The following is a 15,306-nucleotide window of genomic DNA, read 5'->3' as shown; positions in this document are numbered from 1 at the left end:
TTTGAACCAAAATATGAGAACAAATGATTCTACAAGTTAAGATCATAAACGAGCAGAAGTTCCTTTGAAAGGCCAATGCATCTGTCTAGCTATCATTTGGCAGAGGTTAACGCTCTAACTGGAGATGTATCGATTCCACACACCACACACACACACACACACACACACACACACACACACACACACACACACACACACACACGCCAAAACGATACGTCCATCATCCCTTTCCACATCATCTGTCTTCTTGCGGAGGACAAACCTTCAGACGGGCGCGTGACTTGAAACAACATCAGAGACGGCGTGCGATTCTTGTTTATGAATTATGAGCACATTCATACCAGGAAGTGTCAGCGGCATTGTCTGCACTAATAAAGCGCTCCTTCCTTCATGGCAAACAAGGCCGAGCTGGCTTGTCCTCATTAAGTCGTTAGAGATGTGGTGAAAATGCACATATACACTAACGAGTAAATGTTTGGACAGCGCCCATTAAAAATGTGCTGAGTGGCGGTGTAGAAGAAGAAAACAGTTAACCGGCTCAACCCATTTGATGTTTTTAATGACGTTTAAACACGAGCTGCTGTATAAAAGGATTCCTCTTGTAATCTGTTGAAAATTTGTGTGTGTTTTAACAAGAAGAGTACCATTTAATAACACTACCACCTGATAACAACAGCAGTAGAATTGAAAGAAATTGTGCATTATAATTTGATTGGATCCTTGTGGTTTGCGGAACTTGGCCCCCGGGGGGCAGTGTAATACAACCATGCACACAAAAATGTAAACAACCTCAGAGTGAGTCAGAAAGCTGCAATAATGCGAGTTGTTTTTTTTTTTTTACTGACGATAAAAAATGTATCCGTGTGAGTACAGTGTTCCCTCGTCTACCCGATGTACTGCAATAACACTCAGTTTTAACATGGAGTCTGAAGCAGACCGACAGCCTGTTAATGCTCGGTCTTGTTCAGCCGCAATTGAAGGCGCTTCTACCTAAAACTAAACCACTACTTGTCATTCGAGGGAGTTTTGGAAACAACCCGAGTCTACGCGCAACGCACTTGTGGCTGTGAGTGAGAAAGCTGTGCACAGACGTAGATGTGGGGGAGGGGGTGGGGTATGAGCGGATGCATGTGGGAATGACGACACAGACTGAGGATGGCCCTTTAAAGGGATAGTGTGTAAGATTTAGACTGTTTTTCATGACAGCCAGCAGGAGGTGCAGTAGGTGCTGCATTTACCATTGTTCGTAGCTGTAACAAACATGGCCGCCTCCGGTGAAGTGCCACCCCCCATGTAGTATAATTTAATGATAACTAGACCTATGATTATATTGAAGCATACGGTTAGTCATTAGGAACACATTCAGTTGCAAGTTTTTGAAATTTAAAATCATTTAATTTATTCCTTTTATTGAAAATCTCTCTAAATCTTACACACAGTCCCTTTAAGAAAAGTTGCATTGTGTGGAATGGGTGGGGGAAGTGGCGGGCGGTGCTCGGGGCAGCAGGGGGAGTTAGCGACGCTCATCACGCTTTGAAGCACTGTGTGTTTAAAATAAAGGGGGGAGGTGGGGTGTGTAGGTTCACAGTAAATCTCAACTGGGAGTTGTATGAAACACCTTGAAGTAATATTTCACAAATCCGCCACTAATTTCGTGAAATTTTACAGGAAATGCAATATCCTCCTGAGAACCAAACACAACAGTGGACACAAATGAGTCTTAAGAGGATGCATGAAATAATATCTCACAAAACTGCCGTTAGCTCATTCATTGCCATGGACGAAAATTCTCCTCTATTAAAATAGTAATAACAATAATAAATCCTAAAATTCTGGTCAAATATGTTTTATTATAGAGAAGAGCTGACAATCTTGATTAATGCTTACCTAATATATGCCAATTGAGCACTGTACTGATAACTGTGACCATTGGATGACACTTGTAATACAGCTTTTACCTACATGCAAGTGTAACTGAAGAATGGAAGTCAATCTTTCTATGGCAGCACACAATATTCAGTTGGCCTTGAAAGGTGAGTGAAAATGCTAAATATACCGGCCCTCTAGAGCTTTCCTTTTCTTATATCGCTTGGCACTGAAAGAGTTACTGTTGTGAAATTTTACAGAAAATGCTATACCCTCCAAGAACCAGACCATTGTGTCCACTGTAGTGGACATTAAATTTTGCTCTCTATATATTGACTATTTCGGTCTAGTCAACTAAATCCTGGCGTGCTCAGTCAAAGACGTCTTGGCCTTTCCTATGATGTCTCGGGTGAGACGCAATTAACGTCGCTGACTTGCCGAGACAGAACGGACACGATAATGGACGCAAATTAATGGGCTGGGTCTCAGAAGATACTGTATCTGCCAAATTGCTTGTTGTCAAGTTGAGTTGCTTTTACTCATTATGACGGTTCTAACCAGCCCCCTCACCAAAATGATATGGATGATTAGTGCCCTCCATATTTGATGGAGATATTTTAGAAAACCCGAAGAACTAGCTACAGACATGAACCACCAAATAAATCGGCAAAGATAGCGGAGACAGGAGTGCAGAACATTCCATAGGTGGAAAATGATGATTCCTTTTCCACATTCCACCAAAATTATACGAACAAAACAACGAAAAACATCCACACTTATCGAGCGGGGCAACTTACAGTGATGTTGCACACAAGCCCCAGAAGATCATGGACTGAAAGGAGAGGTCACAAGAAAGACAGCGAAGATACCCCGCTCCCTTCTTTTTCTTGACAAGAAGAACCGGAATACGCTCCCGGATCGGTACGCCCCGCGTTGATCCTCAGCGAGAATAAGTCCACGTGCGGAGAGCTCTCGGCGGCAGCAACAGGCAAAACGAAAACGCGCGCAGCAGACGCCTCTGCTGTGACTGAACGGTTGACGGAGCGAGCCAGCGAGCGAGCCGGGGGAAAGGAGGGAGGGACGAGCGACGGTGGGACGGCGAGAGGGAGGGATGAAGAACATCACAGAAGAGGAAGATGAGACGGACAGGAAGGAAGGGAGGCTAGGGACAGAGAGGGAGAAGGACACGGAGCCAGTGAAGGGCTTGTGACTCACGCGGCCGACAGGAAAAGCATCGCCTGCATGGTGTGTGCGTGTGTTTGTATAACACGCTAGAGAAGCGCTTCTCAATTATATTTTGCCAACCCCCCCCGCTCGACACCCTGACTATGAATAAGATAATTATCTGTAAAAATGAGTATACATAAACCTGTATCCTTAACATACTTTTTACAGCTTTATTTCGAGTCACAGCTTAGTCTAAAACTGAAAAAAATAACCAAGTGCTTCAAAGTGCCTGAAGCAAAAACAAATGATGAAAACTCTCATTGTGTTGCAATTACACTTCACATGACAAAAAAGAAAAGTCTTCTCCCTGGGGTGGGAATTTACGAAATTCTATTAAAATGCATCTCAAAAACTGTAATTATAATAGTTTCAAATGGTCCAAAATTTGGACGAATATTATTTTTGTACACAAAATCCCGCACGTCCAGCTGCAATCACGTAAAATTGTCAGAATCGTTCCATTTTAAAATTTTTAATCATCTGCTGGAACTTTCAGCTGCATAGTGTTTTTTTTTCCATTGATTCTTTTATGATATCATAAAAAACATCAAAGTCATTTCCATAAATTCTCCCATAATGTCACAGGGGTTAAACATGGTAAAAATCCGTCAACCAAGCAAGTAATACAATAAAACATATTGTCAACGTCAGAGGCTCTCAAAGTAAGATCCAGAAACGAGTCTAAGCCAAATCCGAGGAATCTGAGTCAATTCAGAGACAAAAAAAAAATACCCCACGTCAAGCGCCATATGTGGATCAGATGTCAAAATTCACCGTTCCACAAGAGCTTTTCCGAATCTCTTTTAAGTCAAACAAGCGCAGCGGGCCGCGCGCACAAAAACACCACAATCAATGACACCTAGCTCGGCTTCTACGCGTCTGCGCTGGCATGTTGGATTAGCGAGTAATTCAGTGGCAACAAAGGACGCCGCACGAGAGCCCTTATCGCAGCCAGCAGGTACAGAGGTAAACACACGCAGACGTTTAAACACATTTGCACGCCCACTTAGCAGAATTGAACATTTTGCACCGCACTCCAGTCGCCTTCCACGGGCACCGATGACCCGCGCGGCGAGAGGATGAAAACAAAAACCTTCCCACAATGGAGTCAATCTCCTCTTATTGGTCGCGACAAGGAGGTAGTGAAGTACTCTTTGATGTGTGAATCCACTCTTGTAAATGCCGACATACGCCAGGAATTAATTGAAACCTTCTTACCCAAAGAGGCAGGATCGCATTGTAGACTGGAGAGGCACTCGGTAGGGCGAAGACCTCCGTCGAGGCCGCAATCAGGCGCTATTGACATTCATTGCTAGTTTCACCGCAATGCTCGCATTTTGTGCCATGAGAAATATACCGCCGAAAAAAGACAGTTAATTCAAATTTACTGATATCACCAAAAAAAAAACAGGCTGGCTATCGGTTACGGACGAATTCCGTTCGCAAGCTTTCCGGCGTAACCCGAATTTCCTCGTAAAGCGGAATTAACGCTTTAATACCCATGAATACGCCTGAATTTCTAAATCGGTGGTTCGCAAAGTGGGGTCCGTGAAATATTTTGGGTGTTTTGGACCTGATTTAGTTGATCTTTTAACAGTTACAGATTTGTACCTTGTTTGGCTTATTCTGTGTTTTTGGCGCCACCTCTGGCCGCTTTTGATTTTCCGCATTTTCGTCCCTTCTCTTTGTGAGATCTGGCCCGCGAGTATTTGTGAGTTTTCATTGATGCTAATATGCCCAAAATTAGTCGTTTGTTGGTCCGACTTCTGATTGTAGATAACATGCTAGCTAATGTTAGTTTTTATCCTCAGCATGTTATATTATATTATTATATACCCTTTTGAAGTGTTATTATCACGTGTCAAATCGTGGACACGCGCTTGTAATTGCCATTGCTTTTTTTTTATTTTCCGCAAGCTCAAATAATTTCGAGATAACTTTTATCTGGCATCTGAGTCTGATACGGGTGCAAATGAGCGCCGGCACGCGGATAAATTGTAAAGTGGAAAACGGGGAACAACAACACAACAACGGTGGGAGCAGGAGTGGAGGTGGAAAAAAAAATCAATTTACAGTTTTATTAAAAGCTAAATCAATATTTTAATATACCGGCAATATTAGAATCTCAGCGTAAACATCTACAACGGAGCCATAATGTCAATGGCTAAAGACATTTTATGACTCAATTAGCCTGCTGTTTGAGCAAGTGTGCTCAAATAAGTGGAAAATAGTATGCATATTCTCCATCTTGTCTCACTAAGTTTTGCTAGCCCTAATGATACCACATAATGTGAAAAAAGTCATGAAATTAGCAGATTAGAACCTTTAAAAAAATGACATTAGCGATGTGACGATATCCCAAATACAACAGTGTGAGAAATTGAGTTTTTGTTTTTTTTTAAAAAACAAAAAAGTGTTTGAGAAATTTTTGTGCGATAGCGCTAATCAACATGTAGCAAAAACCTGGTACAGGCCAAAATTCCTGGGATTTGTCCTAGTCAACGTGTCCGGAATCAAGCTGCTATTTAGTATCGTATATGATACGATAACGACAACGAGAATTTTTTGCGTGATAGCGCTAATCAACATGTAGCAAAAACCTGGTACAGGCCAAAATTTCTGGGATTTGTCCGAGTCAACGTGTCCGGAATCAAGCTGCTATTTAATATCGTATATGATACGATAACGACAACGAGAAATTTTTGTGTGATAGCGCTAATCAACATGTAGCAAAAACCTGGTACAGGCAAAAATTCCTGGGATTTGTCCTAGTCAACGTGTCCGGAATCAAGCTGCTATTTAATATCGTGTATGATACGATAACGACAACGATGATAACGTCGACGACGATGACGACTACGAAGACGATGATGATGATGAAGCAACGACGACAGTGATGACAATAACGACAATGACTACGACTTTGACGACTATGATGACGATGATGGCAAAGTTCAATACTGATGGACTCATTTCTCTTTTAATTCAAAATGAATGACTAATATTGTCTCTTAAGGGCGCTAAAATAAAAATATGTCAAGTAAGGATTAATTTAACCCAAAAAAAATCCCTTCCATGGCCTTAGTAGGTCAAAGCAGGATATGTTCAAAACAATCAGATTACCATGGTGCAAAACCTCTCATGGGATAATCCCCAGATGAATAGGTTTGGTTGTGAAACACGTTTAAATATGCTCCCTGAAAATCAAAGGTTTCCAAACTGAGGGTCAGGGGGTCGGTCTCAAGGGGATTATTAGGAGTTTTGAGCTCATTCTCATTTGAACTCATTCAATCCCAAAGACATATTTTTATGTTCTTTTTTTCTCCATGAGTCCATATATTCAATCCTACGTAAATATTTATCTTGAAAATAAACGAATAAATCCAATTTTGGCTGAAGTTCGGGCTAAAAATGCTTGGTACTTAATGCGCTAGGTAAGTGATTCCCTTAGGTAATTAAGTACAAAAATAATCACTTAGAATTTACTTTTGTACTCAACAATTTCAGTAATCAAGTTCTAAAGTACTAAAGGAATCAATTAATTTTGGTCCTAAAGGACTAAAGTAACCTAAGCAATCAATTCTATCAGTATATACCGTAGGGTTAGTATTAGTAAACGTATTCTTATGCTAATTATGGTAGCATAGGTTGTACCACTTTAACTTCATTAAAAGAAGCAAGCAGATCGTACCAAGGTCTGAATCTATCACAAACAGGGGCATTAAAATGAGATGTATTCTGTGTTAAGAATTCTTCAAGCGCTCCAGTTTGTATTGTTTACTTACCTGTGTTATTTTGAAATATCTACTTTCAATATGGAAGGGCGATCTGTATTTCCTTTGTACGTTCTCCGTTCATCATATAGCGTTTAGCGGTGTTCGTGGTTACCAAGGTTGTTACCTTCATGGTTTCAAGAAAAGAACTAGCAGACTGACCCAAAGTTTCCTTGTTCACACTTGACATTTATTTTGTGTTAAGAATTCTTCAAGCTTTTTAGTTTTTAATCATCAGTTATATCCCACTTTGAAAATGTGTGCTTTTAATCTGGAAGTCCGCACTATAGTTACATTTCCTGTTTTTGCCTTCCGGAAACCGACGGGCTGTCCTCGTGTCACTTTTCGTGTCCCGTGACACCAAACACGTCCTATAGATGTCACCCTATCACCCAATCAAACAAATTTCATCGACTGAAATGCAAATGCGTCGCTTGTTACTCTGTCAAGACTCCTGGTCTTGCCAAAAAAAACAAAAAAAATTGAAAAACAACTGTAAATACCTGGGATTTAATGTTGAGACTCTTGAAAAACGTAAAAATAAGTATTTGGGATTGAATGAGTTATTTCACGTATAGCAAATGTTAAAATAAATTGCGTTTTAGTTAAGCCGGTTCTAAGAGAGAAACTCAGGCAGCAGAAAAGCAGATATCCTTTTTTTTTACCTGACAATTTCAGCCGGTAGGTAAATACTCACTCAAAACTGTCTAGGAGATACCACCAGGGGAAATCCTTTTATAGATTCCTTCTCCTACGGGAAGTTGCGAGCAGCGGTGGAGCGCGTATGATCTATTCAACACTGAAAGGCAGGCAAGTTAAATATCTATCTCTGTCTCCTTTGGAGAAAACCGATAGTGTTCGCAGAGGAACGGAAATGGCGAGACGTTCCCCTGCTTGCCTGTGCAGACATTCTTCAGCATGTCGGTGCTTGCCTCTAGCATGGGGGGGGGTGACTACAGTGCTACGCAGGAGAAAAGCAAAGCTTATAAGTTTCCGTTTGTGTTTTCCCAAGAACGTTGAGGGTATCGGTGAAATTCGGCAACAGCGAGTCAGGCAGTTAACTACTGGTAAAGTACAACATCACACAATGTGCTGAAAGTAAGGAACAAAACGAGTAGGGCACAAGAAGATGTGAGATGGAAAGCTTTTGTCAATCTTTTTTTTTCTGTTCTCTTCGTGTCATATTAGATGCATTTGATTAAGCTCACTCCAGTGTTGTAGTTTTAGGTTACGAGTTTTTAGCCAGAATTCAGCAAACTTGTGTCACCAGGCTGTATGAAATCTGCCTGAGGCCTTCACAATCAACAGTGCAGGCGTCTGTGCACTGTAAGTGAACTATATGTGCCATATAAATAATAGACAGCTGCAATAGCCAATCAGAACACAAGTTGGCGACAGTAAGGCCAGCTAGAAGGCCTCACGTTGGCTGTATGAAAGCTGCCTGAGGCCTTCACAATCAACAGTGCAGGCGTGTGTGCACTGTAAGTGAACTATATGTGCCATATAAATAATAGACAGCTGCAATAGCAAATCAGAACACAAGTTGGCGACAGTAAGGCCAGCTAGAAGGCCTCATGTTGGCTGTATGAAAGCTGCCTGAGGCCTTCACAATCAACAGTGCAGGTGTCTGTGCACTGTAAGTGAACTATATGTGCCATATAAATAATAGACAGCTACAATAGCCAATCAGAACACAAGTTGGCGACAGTAAGGCCCACTAGAAGGCCTCACGTTGGACGCGCCCTGTGATTGGATAGAAGGCAGCGCTACGCAGGCCAAACAAGCTACACGGTGTGTAGCTTGTTATTGAGATTTGTACTGGATCTTGAACTTGTAATTTCCTGAAACATTTAATTCATTCAATAATTATTTTTAAAGGATTGAACATCTTGAGTACCCCCTGGAATTCCTTACCCGCAGGGATAACGTACCCCTATTTGAGAACCGCTGGGTTACAGGCTAGTCTAAAAGTAAAAAAAAAAAAAAAAAAGTGCCTCAAAGTGCCTGAAAAAAATAACGAATCCTTATTTTTTTGCAATTACTCTTCACACGGCAAAAGCAAAGCCTTTTCCACGGGGTCATCCGTGGCCCGCCGGGGGCCATTGTATGAGAAAGAACGGATTAACCTAACGCGCATAAACACGGAAGACAATTAGCTTCATGTCATTTGTTTTCATAAGCAAAGTGCCAAGCAAACATGTTTTTGTAAACATTAAAGACGAGCTTACCAACTAATTAACTACAGTAAGTCGCGCTACGTAAAAAGTGCCTCTGGCCCCCACAAACCCGCTTAATTACTCCCAACTCCTTCCCCTACTCTTGTTTTCATAATCAGCGGCATTGACTTGATGTCCAGCCAACTGCCAGATTATGCGGGACCTTTGAGACGCGTATGCGAGTAGGCTACTCTAAGATTATTATGGATGTCCTTTGAAGAGACTAAATAGAAAATCTAATTCCCGTAGTTAGGAGCGGGCCTCGGCAATGGATATAGAGTCCTGAAACCTCCCCTCGCGATCCTCTTCGCCCCATAAACTTTAATGTTAAAACCCTGCGCGGACGAGGTGATAAAAATCCAGGCAGCCTTTGTTCTTAGTCTGCAAACACGACTTGGCGGTGAGGTCCAAAGACAATAGAGACTCCGTCCAATTCCTCGCGATTGATTTGAGTGTCGATTGTGGGTTTTTTTTCCAAAATAAAAACGTTGCTTTGATAAAGTCGCGCCGCTTCTTTCGACTTGTTTTCGCCTCCCTCAGCAGATTAGCTTGATCCGTGCCGCCGACTCCGACTCTTTGATACGCAACCGTTTGTTCTCGAAGGGCCCGGCCTATACATCAAAGGTAATTTATTCTTCGAGAATCAGGACGTTTTTGAAACATTACAGACAATATAGGTAGGCTAAGTAAAAGCCAACACTAAAAACATGAGGACGATTTCCGGCACGGGTGGTCCAGTCCGTTCCGAGAGAACCAAAATCCAGCCTGTTTTTGATTTAACCAGCACACCTGGTTTAACCCTTTACTTGCATGTTCCAAGAGGCAAAAACAGCCTTTATTAGGCATACTTTTTTCGATTTTCCTAAACAGGGAAGAATAATCAGGATTTTAGAGAAATTTAGGCGTACGTTAGATTTTAAACAATATGGACGCTTTGGGAGGTTTTTCCTGTTTAACCCTCGTATATTTTTCCGTCCATTTTTGGGTCATTTTTGTCCACATCATTCTCGTAATTACGGCTCCTTACTGTCTTTTTTCAATGCTTTCCTTTTGATGTGAAATGCCTTTGATGTGACGCTCAAAGGAGCTGAAATTTCACCCAGATGTTTCAACACGGCGCGACCACTTAGTTATGGTGCTACCAGGAATGTGCCGTCCCCTTTTGACGAAATACAACGAGAATCATGTGGACAAAAATGACCTCAAAAAGGACAAAAGAATGCACAAGGGTTAAAGAAGAAATTCTGATTCTTGTTGCAGTTGTAGAACTGGAAAAAAAGCAAATCCACACAATTTTATCCATCTGCTTTTTATATGTGTATCTGGAAAAAGAAAAAATAGCCTCAAGCTCTTTTTTGTGAGTGAAATACTCGAATGAACCAAGACCCGTTCCTGCCCAAATAACTAGCAATTATTTTTCAACGATCAATAAATGTATTCCACGGTACATACGGCATACACGGAGCTCCCCTAGCAGCTAGCTTAGCCTTTTGTTGTTGGCGGCGTAATCAAAGTGCATGGGGTGTGCCGCGTCTCAACATTTTCCTATCCTGGCATCGAGCGGAGTCCCTAACAAGAAACCGCGGCAACAGCCACTTTACTGCTTTGTGAGGCGGGCGTTTAAAGCGCTCTCGTCTTCATTATGTTTATTACTCGGGTTCCCCCGAAACCGCAAACCCGCATTGGATGAAAGTGTTGAGTGAAAAACACATGTTAACAATTTCAAAGAACTCCAAAGTCAAGTCTGTATTATTTGCCCGGATTTCTCTTCTGCTCTGAAATTGGAAGAGGACAGGGACTTTTTTTTTTTACCTAAATTTTGGTAATCAGTGCCGTTGTTGCGTAACTCAGCGGTTCTCAAAATGGGGTTCGTGGCCCTGTGTAATGTACGTTTTATGTAATATTTTCTGATTGAGCGTACATACTGCACATTTTACGTAATGTTCCCTGATCAGTTTATCACTACCGGCGTACGTACTCTACTTTTTATGTATATGTTTTCTGATTGGTTTATAGCTACCAGAGTGCGTTCTGTACGCATTATTTAATGTTTTCCTATTGGTTTATCGCTATCAGAGTACCTATTGTGCGTATTATGTAATGTTTTCTGATTGATTCATTGCTGCAAGCGTACGTATGCACGTATTACGTAATGTTCCCCGATTGATTTACCGCTACCAGCATACGTACGCTACGTATAATGGAATGTTTTCTGATTGGTTTATCGCGACCGGTGTACATACTGTATGTACGTGTTATGTAATGCTTTCTGATTGTTTATTGCTACCAGCGAAACTACGCTTCGTATGATGCAATCTTTTTTGATTGGTTTATCTACTGCACATAAAGGTATTACGCAATGTCCTCTGATTGGTTTATCGCTACCAGCATATGTATTCTATGTATTATTCTAAGTATTCTGTAATGTTTTCTGTTTTTTTGCTGCTAGCATTCATACGAAATTTATGGTTTATCTACTGCACATAAAGGTATTACGCAATGTCCTCTGATTGGTTTATCGCTACCAGCATATGTATTCTACGTATTATTCTACATGTTCTGTAATGTTTTCTGTTTTTTTGCTGCTAGCATTCATACGAAGTTTATGGTTTATCTACTGCACATAAAAGTATTACGTAATGTCCTCTGATTGGTTTATCGCTACCAGCATATGTATTCTATGTATTTTTCTATGTATTATTCTATGTATTCTGTAATGTTTTCTGTTTTTTTGCTGCTAGCATTCATACGAAATTTATGGTTTATCTACTGCACATAAAAGTATTACGTAATGTCCTCTGATTGGTTTATCGCTACCAGCATATGTATTCTACGTATTATTCTACGTATTCTGTATTGTTTTCTGTTTTTTTGCTGCTAGCATTCATACTAAATTTATGGTTTATCTACTGCCCATAAAGGTATTACGTAATGTCCTCTGATTGGTTTATCGCTACCAGCATATGTATTCTATGTATTATTCTACGTATTCTGTAATGTTTTCTGTTTTTTGTTGTTAGCATTCATACGAAATTTAATACGTAATGTTTGCTGCTAGTGTACATGCTGCACGTGTTCATTCCCTCACCACCGTGTGACAGCGGGAAACGGTCCGACAGTCAAGTGCATGGCTTACCAAATCAAAAGCGTTTTTACAGATTTCGAGACTCAGTGTGCACACAAGGCACGGCTTGTACGGCGCACTCTCTAATTTTTGAGAAAATTCAAGGCTTTTATCTCCACCTTATCATATGGAAAATCCGATAATTTTTCCTGCACACCCCGTAGATGTCCAGTCACCTTTCATCTGAACAAAAGATGCCTGAAACCCGCAATTTCTGACATTTTTTAGCCTTCTGTCATTATTCTATAGCCGGAGATGAAAGGAAAGAGACGGGTTGCAATTCCCCGTCTTTATGTAAGTGCAAGGTGCCGCCGGCACCCCCACCACACCCCCGGGGCCTGTAAGAGTCTCTCCGACACACGCGCGCAGTAATGGTACGATAATATGCCTGCTCATGCCTGAAGTACTTGATAGCTCTCTTCTTCAAAAAGCGAGTCCACAGGAGCCCGCGAAAGTAAACAGCTCGGATCAAACCAACTCCCGGCTGCCTTTGAAGAGCGGGAGACAATTACGGAGATCAATGGTGCAGCTCAGGGCTGGTTAACAGCCCCAACAGCCGGCGATTGATGCCTTCGGCCGAGGAGGGGAGCGAGCGACTCCCCTTTGCCTGGCGAGGTGCTGAACGTGCACGTTGGCCCGCCGCGCCGAGCTCTGGCCGAAGCCTCCGGCGCGCAACGCTAATAACAAACAACAAACTATGCGCGCCGGCGAAATGTCTCCGGTCGGATGGGGTGAAGGCTTTTTGGACGTCAAGTTAGGCTGATTTGCGGCGTAAAACCTCAGCCGAAAGATACGAGCGCCGAATAGGGACAAACGACGATGAAAAGCCGAGGTGCCTTTTCGGCGTGGGGGTGAAATTTTGCATAATTTGGAGCGCGGTATAGGAACGCCGGTATTCATCTTCAAATATTCAAAATGCCGCGCTGTAACGCCGTGCATACTTAGTGTATCGCGTGTTCAAAAAGGAGGGAAGGTGGTGGTTGTGGGATTGCAACTTTGATGTCAGAATTCTCGCTTTCTTCTCATAGAAAATCTAACATTTTTGCATTAAAGTAAGTATAATGACTAATTCTCACTTGGAAAGTCAGAATTCTTCCCTTCTGAAGTCTTTCTCAGAAATATTACTTAAAAGTTAGAATCGGAATTGTGACTGCTTAGAATTCTGATATTTTTCTCAGAATGTGTACTTAAAAATGGGAATTTTCACGTTGAAGTCAGAGTTGTGAATATTTTCTGTATTCTCGCTTTATTCTCAGAACGGGAGAACGGGAATTCTGACTTTAAAACGAGCGTTTTGACTTTATTGTCAAACTTCTCACGTCAAAGTCAGAATTCTGACTGACTACGGTCAGAATTCTGAATTTAAAGTCCCACTTTAAAATAAAAATGTGTACTTTATTCTGATTTGACACTAAGTCCGAATTTTGACTCAGAATTTTGACTTTTGAAAAACTAACAATTCTGAAAATGAAGTTTAAATGGTTGTTCGCCCCTGTGTGCCTTGCGATTGGCTGGCAACCAGTCCAGGGTGTCCCTACTGCCCAAAGATTGCTGAGATATGCACCAGCAAGCCAGTGACCCTCGTGAGGAGAAGCAGCTACATATAATGGATGAATGCATTTTAATTATTGTGACATTATGTGACAAATGTTGTGAATTTTTTTGACTTTTTTATGAAGAATCAATAGGAAAAAAAACACTAGGGAGCTGAAATTTCCAGCAGCTGATTAAAACATGTTCAATTTCAAAATGCGACGATTCTGACAATTCTAAGCGATTGCAGCTGGACGTGCGAGATTTTGTGTACAAAACTGATCACTGTCCAAATCTTGGACCATATAAAACCAATATAATTACAATTTTTTTAAATGCATTTTAATAGGATTTATGACATTGATTTCCCGGCGATTTTTGCAACATTCCATTGAACGGCGGTCAAACTATGTTAGCGAACGGAAAATTCTTTGTTGACTTGTGTTTCACCTCAAGACAGTAGGTGGCGGTAGAGTGTCATCATCACTTCACAGGCCACAAAGAAAAACCAAATCAATGTATAATTTTTTCTGTAGATGTTAATAAATGCAACCTACAAATGTATGGATAGAACTGATGCGATGCAAAATTTGAGTGGTTGAAGAAAAAAATATACGAATGATTAACTTTAATGAGTTAAAAAAATAGGAGAAAAAAAAATCCAACGTGTATATTTTGCAAAGTGTGTACACAAGAGTTAAAGGAACACTCACTTAAGTCAAAATTCTGGGAATTTCGCCAATATTTACCCATCGCTGTACCCAATCCTCTTTCGTCAAAGTGTGATGTAATAATAAAATTAATGATGTTCAATAACGTAAACGCCTTCAATTTTCCCATAGCAGCAAATTGTCTCAAGGCACTAAGTTGAATATCACAAACCGCGACGTAAATATGAAAAACAACGCGGTTTTCACTGTGTTTTTCTACCCCTGAAACGGTTGCTCTCACGACGTGGGCGTTCCGCTGGCTTCCCTGTGGGACGCCCGTAAAGCCGAGGCCATAAAGCAGCTGTAATGTCAGACCACCTTGACGGCGCAAACAAGTTGCAAAGAGATCGCGCGTCTTGCCATCGGCTATTTTTTGCGCCTTGGCCGTATTTAGCGAAAGCAGCCTCGTAGCCGTCCGTTGGCGAGGTTGCGACGCCCACGCAAGAAAAGAGACTTTGGAGGCCAACCGCGCTTTTTGACACAGCTGGCGCCCAGATACACCAGCGCTGTTGGTTTCTAGTAATGAGTCTCAGATTCTTTCCTTTTGCCGCGATATGAGACGAGCAAAAAAAAAAAAAGTCGGCTTGTTTATATCGCGATTATCAGAAACGTCATGCAGACATAAATAATTGTGTTCGGGACAAACGAGCTATTTGTTTTCTCAGTCCAATTTTTTTTTTTTTTTTATGGTATTAGTGTGTATTATTGGACTTTTTCTGTAGAACATATGAGGTTCATTACAGCTGAAAATTACTCCACCCACAATTCGGTGAGTTGCGGTGAGGTTAACGCTTGGTAAAGAAGTGACTATTAAAATCGTAACAGGAGTTTGGAACCAATCACATTAGTTGGGCGAA

At 41.3% G+C, this 15,306-nt stretch overlaps 1 protein-coding gene across 8 annotated transcripts in view; it reads right to left on the bottom strand.

Moving 5' to 3' along the window:
- The window catches only part of inpp4b (inositol polyphosphate-4-phosphatase type II B), a 130,434-nt gene that overhangs the window by 78,416 nt on the left and 36,712 nt on the right, over nt 1-15,306 (bottom strand). The window contains exon 1 of one of the 8 annotated variants that reach the window (XM_088418861.1): nt 7,564-7,727. The exons of 6 other annotated variants lie outside the window; for them this stretch is intronic. The gene's annotated coding sequence lies outside the window, so the exon portion shown is untranslated. Of the gene's footprint in view, nt 1-2,663; nt 3,057-7,563; nt 7,728-15,306 lie in introns of those variants that run through there. One more of the 8 variants, XM_088418860.1, reaches the window with a different exon arrangement.

Source organism: Hippichthys cyanospilos, chromosome 7, assembly GCF_059441005.1.
Source record: "Hippichthys cyanospilos isolate Australia breed blue-spotted pipefish chromosome 7, RoL_Hcya_1.0, whole genome shotgun sequence".
Lineage (NCBI taxonomy): Eukaryota > Metazoa > Chordata > Actinopteri > Syngnathiformes > Syngnathidae > Hippichthys > Hippichthys cyanospilos.
Note: the sequence above shows the minus strand (reverse complement) of the source record. Positions and strands in the feature narration are given on the sequence as shown.